At 39.1% G+C, this 24,651-nt stretch overlaps 1 protein-coding gene across 12 annotated transcripts in view; it reads right to left on the bottom strand.

Moving 5' to 3' along the window:
• The window catches only part of CTNND2 (catenin delta 2), a 524,740-nt gene that overhangs the window by 466,588 nt on the left and 33,501 nt on the right, over positions 1 to 24,651 (bottom strand). The window lies entirely within an intron of this gene.

Below are 24,651 nucleotides of genomic sequence, written 5' to 3'. Positions count from 1 at the left end.
TGTAATAGACCGTTAAGCCATGTTTATAACTTTGGAACCAAAGGAATACAAAACAAAAAAACAAACAAATGCAAATTTTATGTAATATTGTACCCTGCAGTTGAAACATTTAAACATGTTAATATTTCTTCTAGGCATGCCTAATCTAGTCCCATAAACACTAATTTTGGAGTTTGATTTTGTTTTACTAATTGTATAACAATTATGCACATAGTAATTGTTCCTAACCTGAGGAAAATCATTTTTGTAACAATTTCCAAATACTTATTTTTTTAATCAGTGTGTTCACAGCAAAGAAAAGAAGATATGCTTCTTTTCCTTCATATCTCTGAGAGATAGGTTAATTTGAGCTAGGTAAAGGTACAGATGTCCCTATGGGTTTTACTGCACTAGTCATAGCTGATTTTAATTTGAGCTACATTAATTAAACTAAAGTCACCTAGTAACAGATGTTGCTAAGTAACTCCCACAAATGTAATTGGGCTGAATCTAAATTTGGTTAAAAGCAAACTTATTTAATTTAATCATGGCATACTTATCCTATTGATTTCAGTTGTTTATTGCAGGTCTGCCTAATCCTGGATCCAATCCAGAAACCAAAAACCAACTTTTACAAAACTGACATTTTTGAACTGCCTCTAAGATTAACAACTGTATCACAGTATGCAAACATGGAAAAGTGATGCCAATTTTTAAAAAGGGAGCTGTGGGATGAAGGCTGAGAAAATTGCAAACTAGTCATTCAACAACTGTTCAGTGGAGAAAACATTATTAAAGAAAAAGTTATCAAGTACACAGAAGGATAAATCTTACTGAAGAATTAACAGATACTTCTGAAAATATAAGTCTGAGATAAAGAAGCACCCTGGCAGAGATGATCCACTAGACACTGTTTACTTGGGCTTATAAAAGATGGGTTTTGACGAAGTGTCTCATCAAAGACTCCTGAGCAAACTTAGCAGTTGCTGCTGCAAGAGGACTGCTGCTGAACATGAATGGAGCTGAGGCCAAGAGATAGCTGCCATTAAATCAAACTTAATGGAGACAGAAGCTATTAGACCAGAGGTAATGAACAGGCAGTTATAGCAGGTGATAAACTGGAATATGGCTAGCAGTAGATATAAAGGATGTTTTCAGACTGAGAAGCAATTTGGGATACTTTGGACAGGACTGATAGCTAGGAAGGTCCTATAATTGGTGTTTGGGGGAGAAAGTGGAGGAAATTGTCCTGCAAAGATGGATACTAACATTTATACTTTTCGGTTTCTTCATAAGCAAAAATTAAGAAAATGATCATGGCACCTAAAATTAATCTGGGGACATTGATACAGAACACTCCTCGTTTGTTGTAAAAATACAAGGAGTATAGGGGCTGTATATACATCCTCGGGGTAGGAATCACATTGTTGAACTGCTACACTGCAGAGGACAACCAAGAAAGCAAGCTGCATGTAGACTTTTTAAATGAGCATTAATACCCAGAATTAGAGATTAGAATAGAGAATCCCAAGAACCTTTTAGTTCTTTGCTGTTAGTAAATTAATTAAGACATTAACTCATTGAAGATTTTGAAACTTTTTTTCCCTGAATGTTGAGATGATGGGCTAAAAGACTGTATACTTGATAAGCCAACTGAAATCTCCTACTTTTTACTATGTTTAGAGAAACTGCTCTTAATTTCAGTGTAGTCGTTATATCCACAAAGTGGAGATCACTATCAAGAAGTCTGCTGTCTTGTCCACATCCCATATATTTCACAGGTCAGAGAGATTCTTAGAGGGCCCCAGATAGATGCTCAGCTGTATAGATTGTGTTTTGGCAAAATGTTGCCTGATGTAACCTAGTACTGGATCTTGTAAGACTTTAAAGATAATAACACACATTTTGATATGGACCCAGAGGTCTTATGGTAGTCAATGTAGTTATTTTAAAATTCTAGACTGACAGTATTGTTCTGCTGCGTATTGTATCAGCTGCAATCCCAACTTCAGGGATTTAATTTAAACATGTTTCTTCCCATACAGATTCTCACAGTCACCTGACACCATATTTTATTTAGTTAGTAAATCTATATGCCACCCATATCACCTAAAGGCAACTCTAGGTGGCTTACAGTCATAAAAACAAACTAAAACCTTAAAACAAAGGTCTCCAACCTTTTTTGGTTGGTGGACCAGAGAGAAAGGGAGGGGGAAGCATTTTACATGTGCGGGCATACACACACACAAACGGGGCTGAAAGCACACATGACACAAATGAGGTGGTGCTAGTGTCTGCATGACACTCACTAGCAGCGCCCGTTTTCACCACATGGCACCCTGCTTTTACCATGTGGTGCTCCGCTTTTGCCACACGGCACCCCATTTGCATAGCAGCAGCAGCACTAGTGTGAGTGGGGGTGAGCGCGTGCACACATATGCATGCACTGGCCAGCCTGTTCTGCAGCCCGCTGGCCATGGCCCAGTAGTGAGCTGTGGCCCACAAGTTGGGGACCCCTGCCTTAAAACATCAAAACAAGAAATATTAACACTAAAACTGGTTTAAAATTAACAACATGAAAAGGAAGAGAACAAGATGCACACAGGGAAGAGGTAGGATCTTATCTTAATCCATTAACCACCTCGGCACTAGCTATACCTTCCAAATACTTTTCAAGGGTAGCCCCATGTACAGCATGTTACAATACTCCAGACATGAGATGACCAGGGCTTGAATGACTAAGTGTAGGGACTCCTAATCAAGGAAAGGACATAACTGGAGCACAACATGTAGCTGCATAAAGGCTCTCCTAGCCACTACTGCTACCTGCTCTTTGAGCAGGAGTTGCGAGACCAGGAGAACCTAATTGCAGCAAATTGGTTGCTACAATTGATAGCAGCAATCAGCTGGTATCTTTAGCAAACTGAAATGACTCAGGAGAGAAGATTCCATAACTACCAAAGGGGGAACTACCGTTAATGGAAGATGAGAAGCTAGAATGCTCATAGCATATCTAGGTGCATGTGTGCCTGCACTGTGTAGGATGGCCAAAAAATTCAATAGAAGTCAGAAAAAGAGAAGGCTAAGAGGAAAAAAGGCTGCTATGAGATCCAAAAAAGCTAATAAAGACAAGCAGCAGGTTTGAAAATATAGAAAAGCCTCATTAGTCCCTAAACACAGTGTTGAAACATACCCATACACTCTCATGCACACTGTTATAGTTTCCTGGTTAGGAATGTCTATTAAATTAGTGTCATTCAAAACCGATTATTCATTTCTATCAAGAATAGAGAAGTATGGTTCTGTTTAAAAATTCAAATTCAAATTTGATCCCCTATTTAACCCTCGCAATCTAACAATGAATTTCATTTCCAGATAGAACATTTTAGATTTCAGGTTTAGGGCAATTCTGGGTATATTCAAGATTATATTGCAAATAGCTTTTCATAGTTGTAGTGAATGAGAAAAAAAATCCATCCCCAAAAAATTCAGGTACAAAGAAGTTATAGAAAAATCTAAATCTGACCTGTCAGTCAAATGCAATCAGTCAGTCCAGGTAGTGGGCAGAGACAATCAAAGCCTAAAAACCATTGTGGTTTCCAATCTAACTGAACTTTAAAAAAATTAAATGGGGCAATTTTATCTTATTTTTAATTTTTTGTCCTTTCTTCTGAGTTGATGATCAGGGGATTAGATAGCAATCTATGGACCAGTAAAAAGTACATGCAGAAAGAAATGTTGTTTTGATTTATTGAACATGATTTGAGGTATGATAACTGCTCTGTCTGTGTGTGCCTGCCAGTCTGTGTTCTGCTCAAAGGTGACTGAATTTAGCATATTCTGAGTATCTTTTTTTCTGTTTCCCTTTCTTCTTTTGTTTCCTGCAACTCCAAATTTTTAAAATCCTGATATACATAATGAAGACATGCATTTTTAATAAATGAGTGATTTTCTCTGGCAAAAAAAAAAATCTGACCTAAGAACAAAGCTCCCATTTGATTAATCTAGTGATAGAGGTCTAAAGGATATATTTTCATATGCCAAGAGCCTTCAACATGCCTAGTGAAGTGTAATTCTTTCTTTGAAAGGCATACCCCATACTGTACTACAAACTATTAAATTTCCTCCCTTTTAAAAACAAATATGCTATTCTTCATGGAAATTATTATTCAAGCAATGGAAATCCAAACCCACTGCTAGCATGCAAATCGGTAATTCAATTTTAAAATTTCAATTTAAGAATAAGCGCTCTTCATGCAACTTAATATTTTGTTGCATGATTTCTCTCTCTCCTCCCCCCACTGCAAACTGTATCCCCAATTTGGTTCAGGGTGTGCTCAAAAGTAATTTTGATGGTCAAGCCAACAGATCAACAATATCAATTGAGGGGAAAAAATTCCAATCAAAATGGATACTATTATGCACTAGAAAGAATCTCATAGGATGTCCGGCTGGAAAAAGGATCTCAGGTTAAAGATTGGTGGGTTGTCTTCAATATTTCAAGTTTCTCTGTCTACAGCAATTCCAGTAGCAATTAGGAATAAAAACATTCAAAAGGAATCAAGAATGATATTTTCAAAGATTGCACAGACTTCCTCAACTGTTCTCATTTGTATTACTGATTCTAGCAAAAGGATATCTGTATATACAATTGTTATGAAAGCCATATAGGTAGTCCTTGACTTATATCCTTTTGTTTAACAATGGTTCAATATTATGACAGCCATTGCACCACATCTTAGTCACGTGAACGTGCCGCCATGAACTCAAAATCCTAAACTTAGTCACTGAGGATTATACAGAAAGAGATAGAAAAGGTGTTAAACCATAGTGTGTAATTAATTATATAGTATAGCACCCAATCTTACATCACTTAATGAGACAAATATTTGGACCCAACATCTCTATCTATCTATCTATCTATCTATCTATCTATCTATCTATCTATCTATCTATCTATTTATCTATCTATCTATCATCTATTTTACTGAAACTTTTAAAAAATAAATCAGAAATGAATAAAAAATAAGAAGAAAAGAGGAAAAAGAAAGAAATCAAGAAAAAGAAAAAAGTGCAACAAAAAAGAAGTTAAAGAAAAAATAGAAAAGAAAAAAAGATAAGTGGCATCTGATATTCTTCACGACAGTTATAAGTACAATTATATTTTAATATCTCTCTCTAAAGTTTCATCATAATATAGTAATTTTCTTTCTATAATCTATTTTATCTAATCATCAAAGCCCTAAATCACTTCTTTTCATTTTACCCACAAAGTCCATAAAACTTTTTCATCACAAATAAATGTAGACAGTGTTACTTAATTTATCCATCTCAGCAAGATCTGTCAATTTCATCAACCATTCCTCTGTGGTGGGTAGTGCTGAATTTTCAATCTCTGTGCGTGTAATAATCTTGCCACAGTAATCATACACTGAAATCATCTTTCTTAACTTTTTTCTAACTGTTTATCCAGTAATCTAAAAGGATAAAATTAAATATTAATCTTTAAAATCCTCTGTATCAAGGTAATCTTGAGGCTGAATGTTTTTGTGTTTCCCTAATTTACACCACTGAGCAGAGAAGCTGGGTGTTTTGTCTCATTTACTGAACAGTAGCAGTCTTATTCCAACTTCCCCTTGTTTGGCCGATTTAATCATATATCTTCTTATTTATTTCTTTACCTCAGGATCACTATGGTTAGTTGCTGCATCAAAAGGTATTATCCATTCCTTGCTTAATGGTGCTCCATGGGTGAATATGCTATATTAATATTAAAACAGAATGTTTTAATGACTTTCTTTGATGTGTTAGCAGAGAATAAAATTCAAACTTGTACATCCCACAAAAGGAAAATTTCACTTCTATTTCACATTTATGGGTAACCAAAACAAGTCCTCTGTGTGGCTGCCTCCATCGTATGTCTGCTCCAAGGCGCATATGGTTTTTTCATCTTGGCATTCAAAATATGGATGACCTTCATTTTTCAGTGGTTATTTGGCACATGGTAGTCATTGTGTGACCTTTTAAATTTATCTTTAAACTTGGTCTTATGTATAGGGATTGATAAAGAAGTGGGATGTTTTTTTAGACTCCTCTGAATGACAGTATAAAAATGTAAATAAATGAAGTTGCATGATTTCTGTTCACTTTTTCAGCCTGAAGATGGAAGTGAAATCATTGGAAGTCTTGTACAAACCATTTTTTGCTTGCAAAAATGCAAGATTAATGGCAGGATTTGGAAAACTAATCAGTACATTTTTATTATATGAAATATTCTCATTTTTTCCTGAAGCTTCCAAAAAGAAAGATTGAAACCTGGATTTAGCACCAAAATGTCAGAAGATCATTTTCAAAAAGATAACTAATCAGAAGTGGTGGGATTCAGCCAGTTTGCACCACTTCGGCAGAACCGGTAGCTAATTTTTTGTTGCCCAAGCTCAGAATGGACTTCCGGAAGTGGCATTCACACAGAGAACCAGTTGTTCACATATTTGAATTCCACCACTGCTCATCAGCCATCTTGTTGTGGCATAACCAGTCCCACATGTTACCTTTACAGCAGAGGTGTCAAACTGCTGGCCATGGGCCAGATGCGTCACCAGGAAACCGTGCCCACCCCATTGCCGGCAATGGAGAAAAAGCTCTGATACGTCGCGCAACGTCCTGTGACATCGCGAGTTTGACATGTCTGCTTTACAAGATAAGGAAAGCTAGAACAGGCCTTTCGTAGCCACAGAGGAGCTCTCTGATCACAAACTGTTAATGGGCAAAGCCTTAACTTAGACATAAAACCCAACAGGGAGTTTTCTTAGATATCATCTCAGGCAGAAGCCCTGAGTGAATGGACATTGTTAATAAGCTCAGACCAGGAGCTCTAAGAGTGAAATGCTGAAATATACTTTGGACAGATCCCCTATTATATATTGTGCAAATGCGTTCAAGATGTTTTTAAACTATCTTTGTATGTAGACTTTTAGGCCATATGGTTCTCCTGCTTTGTGCAGCTTTGACCACTACATATACCTTGACCAATGGATCTCAATGGAAGATGATACAATAAAGGAAATTGAATGGTGTGTTAAATGTGGTTGGCAGGCACTTGGCAAGCTAAACATAACTTTCAAGAACAATCTCCCACTATGACTGAAGAGAAAAGTTTTCGATCAATGTGTGTTACCTACTCTAACATATGCCGGTGAAATGTGGATACTAACCTCACAATTGATACAAAAGTTAAGAGTGGCACAAAGAGCCATGGAAAGACACATGCTCAGCCTTACAAGACAGGATAGAAAGACCTGCACATGGATTAGAGAACAAACAAAAATATACAATATCATCAAGAGAGTAAAAAAATTGAAATGGAAATGGGCTGGTCACATAGCAAGAACTGATGGTAGGTGGACCAAGGCAGTCATAGAATGGCTTGGTAAAAAGCGTCCACGAAAGAGACCTAAAACAAGATGGATTGATGACATCAGCAAGTATTGTGGGCCCAACTGGCAAAAGAAAGCTCAGCATCGTATTGGTTGGAAACATGCAGAAGAGGCCTTCATCCTGCAGTGGATAGAAAATGGTTAAAATGGTGATTGATGATGATGATGATACAGATTTGGCAGAATCTTACAGTAAATTTTCATCAAACACAGATAGACTATGGGTTTATCCATGAAACACAAAACAGAGAAAACAGAAAATATTAATGTCTTTCTCAGTTCTTTCCCCCCACTATGCTCTAAAGTGGGTAAGTGACAATTATTGATGGTAGATTAGATTGGAATTTAAGGCATAACATTGAGAAAGGAGGCATCAAAGCTTGCTAATTGCTATACTGTAACATGCATTATTTTGATGTTTTCCTATCTTGGAATAATGATTCCTATTGATCAGTAAAGGTTTTTCTGATTTCTAATAAACTTTGTCTTATCACTTCTTCTTTAGATGGGTATTAATTATCTCATACACTAAAGTAACTAGGAACAAAAGCTAATCAAATCCCACACAGACTCCATATTGAAGCATATTATGTACCATGTAACTCACTCATGGAATATCCTGATCCTCAGTAATTATTTCAACAGGCGATTGAAAAGATAGGTAACGTTTTATTTGTTTTATTTATCATATTTCTATGGCTACCCATCTCAGTATACAATTAAAAAACTGCAAAACAACTTTTAAAAAAAATAAAAATTGGTGGTGGAGGTAGAAGCTAGTAGAAAAAAAGGTAGTTAGCAATTTTTCTCTCCAGCACTACATTTTTAGTTTTCATTACCATCCCTAACCTCAGTTTAACCTGGATAAAGCAGAAAAACCAACATCAGAAACAACGTATCAATCTAAGCTGAAAGAAGCAATTCCTCTGAAAATAATTATGCTAAGATGAACGAGATTTCAGTGAAGAACTCACTATATATGTTATGCATGAAAACCTAAGTTACCTGCCGGTTCCGGTACGTGGCGACGCCGGTCATGTCTGGGGACTTGTCTCCAATCCAGCCAGGTTTTCTGCATCGGTAGACCCCGCAGGGAGTCGAAAGTCACTCTGGAGGGGTGACCACCGAGAAGGAGGCTTGCTGGTGACTGCGGGAGAGTGGCAGCTTCTCCTACAGCTCCAGCTATTTCCTTAGGGCTGATGGAGCAATGATTGTCCTGCAAGATGGCCGATTATCCTGCTGCACCAGCCGAAGTCACAATTACAGCTAAGTGATATTAGACCCACCGCGAAAGATCCAGGTGAGACCCTCTCTGCCCCTCTCTTTCCCCTACTTGTTTTTTTTTTTGCCTGTACAAACCTGGTTGGAATAAATTCCCTGTCTGGAAAAAGCAGCTTCTGTTTGTGTCGGAAGAAAGGTGTTGAGAACAAATAATTTTCAAAGGCTACACTCTATTTTCAGTTATTTTAGGATTCAGAATTTCGAACTGTATTAGTAGCTAACATTGGAAGATTATTTCTTTCTTTACTCTTTCCTTTAAAAGATAGAAAAAAGGGGAAAAAATGGTGTCTGGAAAAGATTTTTTATTTACTGAGGACATCTAGTGGTGAAAAGTTAATATTGCAATTATTCTTTGGAGAGAAGGACCTGACCTTCAAATTATTCCTGGAAAAGATAAGCTGGTGCAGCTGTGAGAATTGAGGGGGTGGACATTGTTTATTTACAGCCCTCATTAATAGTAATAATAATAATAATAATAATAATAATAATAATAATAATAATAATAATAATAATAATAATAATGAAAGGACTTTCTTTGATCACTTTTAAAATGGAGACATCCTATTCTCACTTAAATTGCAAGCTTATATTGGAAAAGATCTATGAGGTTTCTGAAGAAATATGTGCTATAAGGAAAGGGATTATTACAAAACAAAGAGTCAATTTTACCCCAAATTCCCAAATTGACTTTCACATTACATTCATTCATTCTACAAACCAAAATATACCAGAAGAGGAATTAAGGGAGATTAAAGAGGAATTTGTTACAATGAAAGAGATTATCACAGAACTAAGAACCAGAGATTCTTCTTTAAATCTTAAAAATGACTTTCAGACTACACCTGACTATTCTACAAACCAAAATACACTAAAAGAGGACTTTATTGAGGATACAGAGGAACTTATTTCACCCTATAAGCATCTTATCTATACTTTTGAGGATCAGAAAAAACAAAGATTGATATTTGAACTTTTAAAGCAGCGAGGCTTCAAGAATAAGAGAAATGGAGGTCCAATGCAGAGTTCAGGAAGCTTACTACTGCCTCAAATGGCATCACAAGCAACAAAGAGAGACCTATTGGCTGAAAGGAAAGCGTTGCTGTGGAAACCTGTTTGGCAGAAAAAGAAGCCTAGAATAAGACTGAAAAGAGAAATCTAAAATTATATATATTGGATATAAGGCATTTTAGAACTATGGATTGATTTAAGGATTAAGTTTTTGAGTAGAAATAAAAAAATGGGTGGTTATTAGAATATATATATTAAATAAAGTAAGAATGTATACTTTGGAATAATAGGTTTATTTGTATGAAAATTATTATATAATGGAATGAAGAAAAATAAAGAGATGTTCTAGATCGGGATTGAACTAATAGTTAATTGAATGTGTTAATAAGATGATATGTTTTGTTTTGATAATATGGATATTATTAGGATTGATAATTAATTGGATGAAATTAGAACCTTGTCTAAGGGACTCAAATGATTTAAGGTTGATATTATTTTGTTAGTCTAAAGAAATCGATTGATGGATGGATTAGATAGGTATAGGATAGATCAATATTTTATTTTAACTGGGAGATAGTAGTGGAAGAAGGAATAAATAAGATTTATGATGAAATTAAAGAATTAGGATATATTTGGAAGGAATACCTGAACTGATAATGTGTGTATTTAAAGTTAAATTTGATTATGGTTTTGTAATTGCATAAAGCTCTAAAACAGGTTTAGGATTAATAGAAATCTAAGTTAGAAATAGACCATTTTAAATATATAAGCTATTTGAGGGAAATAGAGGGGGGATATTTGATGTACTGATTGAGCTATTTACATATGTTTTGTTTTTGGATTTTTGATTACCCCAGCACCATGGTGTGTCTCAAGCACTTTGTATTAAGAACTAAAAAACCAATAAAATTTGTTTTTGTTTTTTTTTAAAAAAAAACCTAAGTTACTTGTAGGAAATGCTTTCAAAGCTTATGGTTAATTTTATTTCCTTTTTAATAACAACATCATTTTACATAAAATGTAGGCAAAGGACAGACACTAGTAAGACATGGATATCACGACACCCACTAATGTTATTTTTAGAATCAGGAAGGATTCATATCAGAACTGTTATTTATTGGTCTCAAGGGATTTTACTGAATAAAACCTGACAGTCATTTTGTCAGATCTGGCATCCTGCCATTGGCCATAGGCAACTGCTAATTCTTCAGATAAAGATTAGCAAAAACACATCACACCAAGCTAGATAACAGTGACAAACTGTTAACATGTTAAGCAAAACAGAACAGAGAGGCATATTCTTTTTCATTCCAAGATGAATCATTACTCCTACAGTTGCACATATGAATATACAAAACTTTGTGTATTGTTATATACTTTATCAATGGTTAATTAAATAATTCTCTAATCTTACACATAATTCAATGATCGATCCATATATTATTGACTGACTATGAACTTTAGTAATAGTAGTAAAGTTGGAAGGGACCTTGGAGGTCATCTAGTCCAACCCCCTGCTCAGGCAGGAAACCCTACACCATTTCGAACAAATGGCTGTCCAGTCTCTTCTCAAAAACTTCAAGTGTTGGAGCATTTACTGCTTCTGGAGGCAGGCTGTTCCACTGATTAATTGTTCTCACTGTCAAGAAGTTTCTCCTTAGTTTTAGGTTGCTTCTCTCCTTTATTAGTTTCCACCTGTTGCTTCTTGTCCTACCTTCAGGTACCTTGGAAAATAGCTTAATTCCCTCTTCTTTATGGCAGCCCCTGAGATATTGGAATACTGCTATCATGTCCCCCCTTGTCCTTCTCTTTGTTAAACTAGACATACCCAATTCTAGCAACTGTTCCTTATATGTTTTAGCCTCCAGTCCCCTAATCATCTTTGTTACTCTTCTCTGTACTCTTTCTAGAGTCTCAACATCTTTTTTATATCGTGGTGACCAAACTGGATGCAGTATTCCAAGTGTGGCTTTACCAAGGCATTGAAGAGTGGTATTAATACTTCACGTGATCTTGATTCTATCCCTCTGTTAATGCAGCCTAGCACTGTGCTGGCCTTTTTGGCAGCTGCAGCACACTGCTGGCTCATATTTAGGTGATTGTCTACTAGGACTCCGAGGTCCCTCTCACAGTTACTACTATTGAGCATGGTGCCACCTATGCTGTACTTGTGCATTTGTTTTTCTTGCCTAAATGTAGAACCTTGCTTTTTTCACCATTGAATTTCATTTTATTAGTTAGTGCCCAGTGTTCAAGTCTGTCCAGATCCTTCTGTATGATAAGCCTGTCTTCTGGAGTGTTGGTTATTCCTGCCAGCTTGGTGTTGTCTGCAAATTTGATGAGTTCCCCATCTATCCCTTCATCCAAATCGTTGATGAAGATGTTGAAGAGTACTGGGCCCAGAACAGAGCCCTGGGGCACCCTACTACACACTTCCCTCCATATAGATGCAGTTCCATTGAGGACCACTCGCTGAGTACGGCCGGTCAGCCAGCTACAGATCCATCTGGTGGGGATTCTGTCTATCCCACATTTTTCTATCTTATCAAGTAGTAGGTTGTGATCTACTTTATCAAATGCTCTTACTGAAGTCCAAGTAAATTATGTCCACAGCATTCCTCTGATCCACTAATTTTGTCACTTGGTCAAACCTCTGATTAATCCAACCTCTGATTTGTAGGTTACTATTTCTTATATACACCTTCATGTCTATATTTTTCTCAATTTGGATTTTTTAATGTTTGCTTATGCCGATACCTCTCCATTCCCCCTCACACAGTACAGGTACTTTTTATATAAATATTTTATTAGGTTTTATATAGGTAAGGAAAAGATAGGTCAATAGGGATATGAGGGGAATGGGAATTTGGGGTAGGATAAGGGTAGGTACAATAATGGGGTAACCCCCATAATAATCCCAAGCTTTAACAAACAAGCTACTGTCCGGATCTGAATATTAAATAAACATAATTTGTATAATACTAAACAGTTATAAAGATAAAGTTAACTATAATCATATAACTAAAATTAGATAAGTAAGTAAAATTCCTCTAAATAAATATTCATACTTAATAACATATCAACTAATTCTAGTCATCACCATTAATATTTAAAATCACTAATAATAAAGCTATTATTAATCTAAGAATAACACTTAGGTAAGAGTCTATCATTTATTCTATTCAATTTTAAAATTCAGTTCAATTTTAAATTCTGGTTGTATTCTAACGTATTTCTAACCATCAATAGAATTTTTCCCAAGTATTGAAATAAATCGAATCTTCTTTCTTCTTCATCTCCAAAGTTAATCTATCCATTTCTGCACAGTCCAAAATTTTCGAAATTATAGCCTGGTCAGATGGTAGATTTTCATTTTTTCAAAATTGGGCAAATACTATTCTTGCAGCTGTTAATACATGTAATACATGGTCATTCTCTTTATCATAATTAGATCCTATTTTTCCTAGCAAAATCAATTCCGGTTTAAATTCTATCTGTATTTTCATCATCTTTTCCAGCCATCTATGAATCTTAAGCCAATATTTCTTTGCGTTGGGGCATATCCACCAGGCATGGTAGTAAGTGCCTGTTTTTTGTTTACATTTCCAGCAAGTATTCGATACATTTTAAAAAATTTTCGCTAGTTGAACTGGTGTCATATGCCATCTATAAAACATCTTATATACATTTTCTTTATATGTTACTGCTTTAGTAAGTTTAATATTTTTATCCCAAAGTTTTTGCCAGTCTTCTAAGTCTATAGAATGTCCAAAATTCTTTGCCCATGCTATCATTGTTTCTTTTACTTGTTCTTCTTCCATCTTCCAGCTCAACAAACATTTATAAAGTTTCTTAATCAAGTTCTCATCTGTTTTTAAAAGTATTTTGTCAAATGGAGTCTGCTCTTTTTAAAATCTCGTTGATTTTATATCTTTTTCATATCTTGTTTGGATTTGCAAATAAGACCACCATGTTAAATCAATACCTTGTTGTTGAAGAACTTGCCTGTCTTTAAGTTTTCCATCTTTATCCAAGATATCTTTATAGCTAACAAGTTTGTCAAAGTTAATCAAGTTCGGATAAGCAAATGCTTCCATTGTTGAAAGCCACTCAGGTATTTTCATATACCTTTGACCTGCAAAGCAAGAATGGAGGCTAGAAGAGGTTCTTCAGAATAGCCATTAGAGAAAGAAGATAATAAAGAAATGATATATCCCTTTAAATTTCAGTCAATGTTTGATCAGTTAAGATTTAAATTGTCTCAGTCACTTGAAGCCAAATTTATGATATTTGGGGAAAAAATGGTTGGATAAGATGGATACTTCTGTAAAACAAATGCATGGAGATATAAAACAAATCTCTTGAGAAATAAAATTTCAGTGTCCTCTCAAACCACAAGAAGAATAAATTTGAGAAATAATAAAACAAGTTGGTGACAGAAGTGAAATATTAGAGAGTAAATTAGAAATTAGGGATATAGGATGAGAAAGAGGAATGGATAATGTGGCTCTACTAGAACTTAGAAGGAATTCTGTCTAAAATTGAGACTGGGAATGAAGATATTAGAAGATACCTTGCTCAATAGTAGTAACTGTGATGAATGAAATTCAATGGTGAAAAAAGTAAGGTTCTATATTTAGGCAAGAAAAACCAAATGTACAGGTATAGTATACGGAGTACCTTGCTCAATAGTAGTAACTGTGAGAGGGACCTCGGAGTCCTAGTGGACAAACACTTAAATATGAGCCAGCAGTGTGCTGCAGCTGCCAAAAAGGCCAACACAGTGCTGGGCTGCATTAACAAAGGGATAGAATCAAGATCACGTGAAGTATTAATACCACTTTACAGTGCCTTGGTAAGGCCATACTTGGAATACTGCATTCAGTTTTGGTCACCACGATGTAAAAAAGATGTTGAGACTCTAGAAAGAGTACAGAGAAGAGCAACAAAGATGATTAGGGGACTGGAGGCTAAAGCATATAAGGAAAGGCTGCTGGAATTGGGTATGTCTAGTTTAATGAAGAGAAGGACGAGGGGGACATGATAGCAGTATTCCAATATCTCAGGGGCTGCCACAAAGAAGAGGGAGTCAAGCTATTTTCCAAGGCATCTGAAGGCAGGACAAGAAGCAATGGATGGAAAGTAATCAAGGAGAGAAGCAACCTAGAACTAAGGAGAAACTTCCTGACAGTTAGAACAATTAACCAGTGGAACAACCTGCCTCCAGAAGTGGTGAATGCTCCAACACTGGAAGTTTTTAAGAAGAGACTGGACAGCCATTTGTCTGAAAGGGTTTCCTGCCTGAACAGAGGGTTGGACTAGATGACTTCCAAGGTCCCTTCCAACTTTATTATGATGGATCATCGCACAGTCAGCCAGATGTTCAGACTGGATTTGGCATTTTGTCTACCTATCGAGTCCTTACCTAGGACCTGGGATAGGCAGATGTGGATGTTTGATGGTATTACAGATATCGTCGCAGGATGGAAGCAGTTCCTAATAAGGCCGCCTTTTGCAATTGACTAATAGCGAATTTGTCAATGCCAATGGTGTTCAAGTGGTGCTCCAGTTGTTTTGGGATTGCACCCAAGGAGCCTATGACTATTGGTACTACCCTTGCTTGCTTTTGCCACAGTCTTTCTATTTCTATTTGTAGGTCTTTGTATTTTGTTATCTTCTCCAGTTCTTTCTCTTCTATTCTGCTATCTCCAGGCACTGCCACGTCCACTATCCAGACTTTTTTGTCTTTCTTATCGACAATTGTTAAGTCTGGGGTGTTATGTTGCAGGTGCTTGTCTGTTTGAATTCTGAAGTCCCAGAGCAGTTTAATTTTATCATTTTCTATGACTTTCTCTATTTTATGATCCCACCAGTTTTTGCTTACAGACAAATGATATTTTTTGCAGATCTTCCAATGCACCATTGTTGCTACTTTGTCATGCCGCTGCTTGTAGTCAGTCTGTGCAATCTTCTTGCAACAGCTTACCAGATGGTCCACTGTTTCTTCAGCTTCTTTGCATAGGCGGCACTTACTGTCTGTTGCTGTCTTCTCAATTTTGACTTTATATGCATTTGTCCTTAAGGCTTGGTCTTGTGCAGCCAGAATTAGTCCCTCGGTCTCTTTCTTCAATTTTCCTGCTCTTAGCCATTGCCAGGTCTTGTTATTATCTGCTTTCCCAGCTATTTTTTTAATGTATTGGCCATGTAGTGCTTTGTCTTCCCATGCCTCTATTCTGTTCTTCATTTGGTCTTTCTTGTAGGCCAGTTTGGTCTCTCCAGTAGTCAGTAAGCCTTCCTGATATACTAATTTCAGTGCATCTTCATCATTGTTCTTCAGATATTCTTCCAAAGCCATTTTTTCTTCTTCAACCATCTGATGTACTTGTAGCATTCCACGCCCACCTATTTGCCTTGGTAGATAAAGTCTATCAATGTCACTGCGTGGATGAAGGGTGTGATTCATTGTCATTATTTTTCTGGTCTTCCTATCCATTGCTTTTAGTTCTGCTTGAGTCCAGTCCACTATTCCAGCTGTGTACCTAATGACTGGGATTGCCCAGGTGTTGATTGCCTTTATGGTATTTCCTCCATTGATTTGGGACTTTAAGATCTTCTTCACTCTCTTGATGTATTCACCTCTAATCTTTTTCTTGACTTCAGTGTGCTTGATGTTGTCAGCTTGAAGGATACCCAAATATTTGTAGAAATCTTCCTCATCCAGACTCTTAATGTTATTTTCGTGGGGCATCTTGATTCCTTCAGTTTTCATTACTTTTCCTTGTTTGATAGTAAGTGTGGCACATTTGTCCAAGCCAAACTCCACAACAATATCTTGGCTATATATATGGACAGTGTTGAGCAGCGATTCTATTTCAGACAATGTTTTTCCATACAACTTCAGATCATCCATGTAAAGGAGATGGGATAGTCTGGTAGATGTTTTTGATGTTTGATAGTCATGTCCTGAGTTATTCAGTATTGTTGACAGAGGAAACAGTGCAATAACAAATAGTAATGGTAACAATGAATCTCCTTGAAATATTCCTCTCTTGATATTAACCTCTCCCAGCCTCTCACCATTGATCTGCAACTGTGTCTTCCATTGTGCCATCGATCTTTGCACAAATTTTCTGATGTTTCTACTGACTCCTGTTATTTCTAGGCACTTTATTATCCAATCATGTGGCAGAGAGTCAAATGCCTTTTTGTAGTCAATCCATGCCACATTCAGGTTGGTCTTCCTTTTCTTGCAGTTTTCCAAGATCATTTTGTCTATTAGGAGTTGATCTTTTGTTCCTCTGCTATTGGGGCAGTTTCCTTTTTGCTCAAGTGGAAAGAGATTATTTTCAACTAGATGCTGTTGTACTGCATCAGCTACCACACCAGTTAGTAATTTGAAAGTTGTTGGTAAGCAGGTAATTGGCCTGTAGTTGCCTGGTGTTGCCCCTTTTGCTGGATTTTTCATTATGATGATGATGATGATGATGATGATACAGATACTGATATATTTTTTAGACTGGGAAGTTGCAGATGTGCTTGATAAAGTGTATTGGATACATTCATTTTTGCAAGAATAAGAAATGTTCCAAGGCCGTGCTTTAGTGCATTTTTGTGAGGATAAAAATAAGGGACCACATTTTGCAACATCATTTTAATATGAGATTGAAGATTGATAATTATCTTAAATAATTAAATAATATAAGATTAAGATGTAATTATATTAAAACAAAATTTAATTAGAATTTTATGGAAGAGAAAAGAATATTATTTTTTGACTGAAATACAAATGCAGGTTTCATTGCATTGGGACAAATGGGGCGTTGTCTTACCTGAATGCCTTTTCTCAGCATGATGATGTAGAATCCACCGATGGGTAATCTCAGCCTTCCTGCTCAGATGAGACTAAGTCAGAACTTTAGTCATGCCTTCTTCTGGGTGTGTCTTCCCAGTTATTGATGAGGCGAAGCATCCGTGACGAAGTCTGACACAATGGCTCCAATTATCATGACACCTGCCTAGACTCCCGTAAAGGAGGGTGTGGATTCTACATCGTCATGCTGAGAAAAGGCGTTCAGGTAAGACAACGCCCCTTCTCCAGCATGATGAATGTAGAATCCACAGGTGGGACATACCAAAGCTGCTCATGTCCCTATGGGGAGGGAAAAGTCTAGGCTTGTGTCCCCTGAGAAGAATTACTTGTTGTAGAACCCGCCTACCAAATGAGGCATCTGCCGCTGCAAACCTATCGATCTTGTAACAAATGAGGAAGGGGAGGACCAGGTCGCTGCCCTACAGATCTCCTTGACCAATGCCTGGGTGGACCAGGTTGCTGACGCAGCCGCACTGCGCATCAAGTGAGCAGTGATGTGTGTAGGAACTGGAAGTGACTGAGAGAGTTAGGCTCGAGCAATGCATGCTCTGATCCATCTACCAATGGTCGAAGAGGAGACCTTCTGACTCATGGCAGAGGGCTGAAAAGACACGAACAAGGCCTCCGACCTGCGAAAGGCTGAGGTCCGTTTAACATAATGATGCAGAGCCCTGTGCACATCTAACTTATGCCACTGTCTCTCCAGGCGATGTGACGGATTAGGACAAAAATCTGGAAGAACCAGGTCCTGGGACCTATGAAACCAGGTATTGACCTTTGGAATAAAGGAAGGGTCCAAATGAAGGATCACCCTATCCTCGAAAAAGGTACACAAATCACTCCAAACTGAGAGTGCGGCCAATTCCAAAATCCGCCTAGCCGATGTGATAGCTACTAAGAATGCCACTTTTAAAGAAAGAAAATGAAGTGAACAAGACCTGAGGGGCTCGAACAGTGAGACGTCAGGGCTTGTAACACCCTAGGTAAGTCCCAAGATGGATAACGATGCACCGCAGGTGGTCTAGCGTTAACCTCCCCTTTCAGAAAAGCACTAACTGCCGGGTATTGTGATAAAGGAACCAGGTTGTTACAGGTAAGGACCATTGATAGGGCTGCAACCTGTCTGTGGATGGTGCTAGGTGATAACCCCTTATTCATGCCTTCCAAAAGATATTCCAATATGTTAGGAATGGTGACCAATAACGGCCTGAGATGATGCTTAGTGCACCACATGCAAAAGTTCTTCCAAGTGGCATCATAAATCCTGTTAGTCGAGGGGCACCTTGAGGCTTGGATCATCGAGATCACCCCTGACGAATAGGATTGCCTAGCTAAACTTTCCTGCTCAAGTGCCAGGTGGCCAACTGGAGCCACTGTGGATCTGGATGTTGAAGATTCCCTTGGCTGAGAGCAACTCGGTCCGGGGGAATCCTCCATGGTGGGAGAGCGATAGATCCACAAGGTCAGCAAACCACGGACACCTTGGCCAATGTGGAGCAATTAAGATTATCTCTGCCCTTCCTGAATTAGTTTGCGAATGGTTGCCTGTATCAATGGAAGGGGAGGGAAGGTCTAAAGCAGTCCTCCCGGCCACTTGCACTGGAGAGCGTCTGTTCCCTCCGCCCCCCGCCCCCCCGTGCCATGAACCTGGTGAAGAACCTGGGGAGTTGGGAGTTTATCGGGGAGGCAAAAAGATCCAGCTGTGGATGCCCAAATCTGATCAAGATTTCCCTGAACAGTGCTGGGTCCAGACGCCATTCCAAGTGGTCGACTGTGACCCTGCTCAGGGAATCTGCCTATCGATTTGCCTCCCCCGATATGTGTTCTGCCTTGAGGGAACCCAGATTGGACTCTGCCCACAGACCCAGATCCAAAGCCTCCGCATGAGCGACCATGACCGGGTCCCTCTCTGCTTGTTGACGTGAGCCTTGGCTGCCACATTGTCTGTCAGAATCAGGACGTGTTGTCCAGCCACTAGGGAGGAAAACTGATGGAGTGCCTAGTGTACGGCTCTGAGTTCGAGCCAATTTATGTTGTGAGCTAGATCCAACTGGGACCACTGACCTGTGCCAGATGAGTCTGTAGATGGGTGCCCCAACCGAACAGACTGGGGTCTGTGGTCAAGGTGAGTCTCTTTGAAGATGGTCCCCTTGGTCATTGCGGATGAAGCCCACCATAGAAGAGATGACAGAGTGTGGTGAGGAACCCTCACCCTCCTTGTGGATGAACTGAGGTTCCGTTTCTGGAAGGAGAGGAGAAACCACTGAAGGTTTCTGGAGTGAAGTCTGGCCCATGGAACGACCCCCATGCAAGAAACCATCTTTCCCAGGAGTTGAGACAGCTGGACCAGAAGAACTACCTTCTCTCTCTGAATCTGGTGTACAAGCTTCTGGATGCTGATCCAGCGCTTCTGTGAAAGATAGACCTTGCAAAGATTTGAATCTATTATCGCACCTAGATCAGTGGTTCTCAACCTTTCTAATGCCGCGACCCCATAATACAGTTCCCCATGTTGTGGTGACCCCCAACCATTTATACATCACTGGGTGCCAGGGGCGTGGCCAAAGAAAAGGAGGGGAAAATGGCAGACAGCCTTGTTTGGCGACCCCCGTGAAATGGTTGTTCGACCCCAAATGGGGTCCCGACCCACAGGTTGAGAACCACTGACTTAGATGAAGGAGGCGCTTTGTAGGAATTGTGTGACTCTTCTTGAAATTCACGGAAAACCCGTGATCCTGACGAGTATTGATTGTGATTTCCAGGTTTGACTGAGCTGACCTGAAAGAACTGGATTGGACAAGAATATCTTCCAGATAGCATTGTACGCGCACCGGGATCATCCTGAGGTGGGCTGCCAATATAGCCAAAATTTTTGTGAAGACCCTTGGAGCTGAAGAGAGACCAAAAGGAAGAGCCCTGTATTGGTAATGCCGGTGCGATAACAAAACCGAAGGAATCTGCGGTGTTCCGGAAGGATCGGGATGTGCAAGTATGCTTCTATCAGATCTATGGAGAAGAGGAAATCCCTTTTCCTGATACTGGCCAGAATGGATTTTAGGGTCTGCATCTTGAACCTCCTGTAGGTCAAAAAATAATTCAGGCCCTTTAAGTCCAGTATCGCCCTCAATCCCCCTGAGGTTTTGGGTACCACGAACAGAATGGAGTAAAACCCCTTTCTGTTCCTGGGGTACCGGTTCTATGGCCCTGATTTCTATCAAATGGGAGATGGCCGTGGCTACCAATTCTGCCTTGGTTGTGTTTCTTGATACGGGACACTGTATGAAACGGTCTGGAGGATTTGAGAAGAACTCTAGGGAGAGACCATGTTTTATGGTCTCTCTGACCCAAGAGTCAGTGGTGGTAACCTCCCAAATGTTTCTGAACAGCAACAAGCGACCGCCTATGGGAGAGTTCTCCTTGGCGTCACTTGGTCTGTCTGTAAGGACGGCCCCCAGAGACCCGGAAGGGGCATTTGGACGGATATTGGCCCTTGGCTCCCATGTTCTGGCGGTCCTGTTGATGATCCTGCCTAGGGGGAAAGGATCGCGAGCCTCTGGGCCATTCCCAGGATTGCCCGGGCCAAAAGGGCTGCCTCCACTCCCAGGTACCACTGGGACAGAAAGTCTGTCTGCGAAAATCCTGCTGGGGCAGCCTATCCGACTTTTTGGAGGGGTGTGCCAGAATCTTATATTTGTCTTTGCCCTCAATTATGTGTGGTTCGAGGACCGGACCAAATAAATGCGTACCACTGTACGTGGCAGTCAACAGACACCACTTAGACTTTAAGTCGGTCCACCACTGTTTCAGCCACAGTAGTCTGCGAGAGGCAACTGTGGCTGCAAGAGATCTAGTGTAGTACCTGGCCGAATAAAGCGAAGCGTCTGCCATATATTCTGACGCTGCCACTAACTTCCCCAGTGTCTGATGTATGCGAACCTGGTCAGGAGGGACGAGCGCCACATGATTGATGCCCTTGCGAAAAAGGAGGATGAAGTCGCCGCCTTAATCGCCCATGCCGAGGCCTGGTGAGCTCGGCGAAGGGAGAACTCGAACTTCTTGTCCTCCACTTTCAGAGCCTCAGCCATATCCCCTGGAATTGTGGATGTGGAAAATAAAGAAGTTAGTGGAGTGTCCACAGTAGGCATTTCTAAAAGGGAAGCAAATGAAGAAGAAACATTGAAAAGTTTCTTTTCTGTGCTATTGGGAGAAGGTAAAGTGGCCAGAGAGGACCACTGTTTCTCCACCCTAGTACGAAAGACATTCAGACAAGGAATTTGTTTCTCCTCCACAACCTGTTCTGCAAACAAAGAATTAGACTCCTGGCTAATGGAGGTGGAAGGTTTGTCTTTCTGTGCCGAAGTGAGGTTGGCCGTAGTACAGGCCTTCATAAGTAGAGACCTGAAAAGGGAAGGATCAAAAAGACCAGAAGTTGGCCCTTGTTCAGGTGCTGCCTCCTCATCCTCTGACATGGGCATGTCGGCTATCTCCAGGTCCACTGACCCCTCCTCGCCTAATTGGGAAAAAGCCTCAGAGATACCGGAACTGGGAACTGTAGCACTTCCTGTTTGAGAAGGAGGCATGGATGGAGGCGGTGGCAGTTGCAAGGGTCACTGACTCCTAGAGGATGACATAAATTGCGTAATCTGAGCTTTGGAGAATTCCCTCTCCAGCGCCTGATGTCTCCTCGAGACCTCTCACTCGGCTGCCTTGGAGGGCTCTTTAGTGGATATATGCTTTGTCTTGGCCTTTTTCTTCCCCCCGCTTCCAAATCAACTGACCTGCGCTTTGCTTGTACGGGGGGAATATCAGAGCCTTGTAATGCCTGGGGCAAGGCACTATCTGCCATTGGAGTCTGGATATTCTGGGTAGGAGATATCCAGAAATGGGGGAACCCAAACACGCAGATCTGGTTGTCAGAGAGGGAAAACAACCTGCGCCCTGAACAACAACAATGGCAAACAGTCAGACAGTTCACTAGAACTGCCTGTCTAGGCCTTGTGGCACAGCACCACAAACTAAGTAGAACAGGTGGATTCTAATATAAATTCCCACTCGCTGAATTCACACAAGTAACGAAAGGTATGTAACCTGAGCTTCAATGAGTAGTTAGAACAACAATGCAATTGCAATAAGGCGATCACCCATGTGATTGTCTTGATAACGCACAGAGTTGTCCTGAAATAGCATTAAAATCCTTCCCCTCGGTAAAGGCCTGATACAGCAGGTCAAGGCAACTAATAAAGCAGGTCCAATAGTGCTCTGAGGAACACAAGGTCCCTACAAAATGGCATCCGCACCTGAAGACATGTTCAAAATGGCAGCCACGCCCTAAACACGTGTTCAAAATGGTGGCGGCGCCTGTGCAGTCCCTCCTAAAAATGGCGACCATGCCGAGAACTGGCGAAAAGAAGGCTACAAGGCCCCCTGGAAGGGAAAGGCTTTAAGGGATCTTTATTTCTAGTTAAAGTCCTCTTTCCCCAAATACACTTGCTGTTAAGTCGCGCAGCTTCCGCTGCGATCCAAAATTCGCCTGCTTCCAAGGGAACCTCGTGGCATCGACAACAATTCAAAAGGGAAGCCCTCCGGTCTGCCCAAGCTCCGAGGAACTCCTAGTCGCCGCAAGCCAGCTATTCTGCTGATCTGCGCTCCCACTGATCAGCTGGATCGGAGCTAAAAGTCCCACTTCAGATCGGCCTGTAGTCTGCTCCACAGGAGCCTGTTAGGCTCGTTGAAATAAATAAATAAAAGTAAATAAAATCCAATTAGTGAATTAATCAGATAAATTAACCTAGTCTAACTGAGGAGCCAAGAGAGTTGCATCCTACTGAGCTGAGGCTAAGTCAATAACTGAGGAGACACACCCAGAGCGAGGTGTTGGCTAAAGTTCTGACTTAGTCTCATCTGAGCAGGAAGGCTGAGATTACCCACCGGTGGATTCTACATTCATCATGCTGGAGAATAGAGGGTTTAATTTTTACTTTTTAATAGAAAAGATTCCAATTGAATTATGTTCAAAATGGCAGATAATTTTTTTGGAAAGATTTAAAGGTAATCTGAAAAAGGGTCAAATGAAGATTGTAGAGAAGATTACTCCAAAAACACAACAGATGCAAAAGAATTTTGTAAAAGATGACTCTAAATTAGGTGCTAAAGGTATTGCCTTTTCTAAACTACTCACCCAACTGTGGATTATGAATGTGTAATATGAAATATAAATGGAGCAAATGCTCTTGAAAAAAAAGGAAAAATGTTTATTATTTATAAAAAACTAAAACAAGATATAAGAGACTCATATTACAAAAAAAAAGGATGTAAAATATCTGCCTTGGAAAAAGTTTGGAAGAAAAAATTATTTCAGCAGAATTTAAAACAAAATTAACAGAACTGCTTTATATGTTATTCCCAATTAAAACCAGAACTATGCATTGACTAATGAACATTGTAGATTTGTTGGTCTGGAAGTTGAATTGCATTAAGTTAAAAACATGATTTTGCGATGTTATGTCCCAAATGAAGATAAAGGAATTTTTATAAATCTTTTAGTAGATATATGTGACAGAAACATGGCAATTCTAGAGAAAAACCTATTTTTCAGAAAGGCATAATCATTTTCAAGATTAGATACAATTTGACCTCAAAAGAAACAACAACCCTTGGCTATTAAGCTTTCTAAAGTTGAGATTTTACCAATGACTTTTTCTGACTATTACCTCTTGAGTTTTACTTTTAAAGGAAATATATTTCTTTCAGATGGAGATTAAACAAAATGCTATTACAAAAAGAGTTTATAGTGAATGATTGCAAAAAGAAAATAGAATTTTGCTGGAAATAATTTAAATAAAGGTAATGATTTAAGAATGGTCTGGGTTACAAGCAATATTTTTATTAGAGAATACTTAATGCAATATAATATTAAACTTAAAAAGAAGACTCAAGAAGAATTGTAAGCTAGTTTGGATGAGATAAAAAGAAAAGGAAGCATTAAAGAAAAGCATTTAACATAACAGTACAGAAAAAAACTGAAAGAAGAGAAGATGATTTTGAAACTTCAAGAAGGAAATATTGTATTAATGGATA

This window comes from Crotalus tigris, unplaced genomic scaffold (assembly GCF_016545835.1).
Source record: "Crotalus tigris isolate CLP2741 ecotype Arizona unplaced genomic scaffold, ASM1654583v1 scf7180000024391.5723578, whole genome shotgun sequence".
NCBI lineage: Eukaryota > Metazoa > Chordata > Lepidosauria > Squamata > Viperidae > Crotalus > Crotalus tigris.
This window is presented reverse-complemented; position numbering and strand designations above follow the sequence as displayed.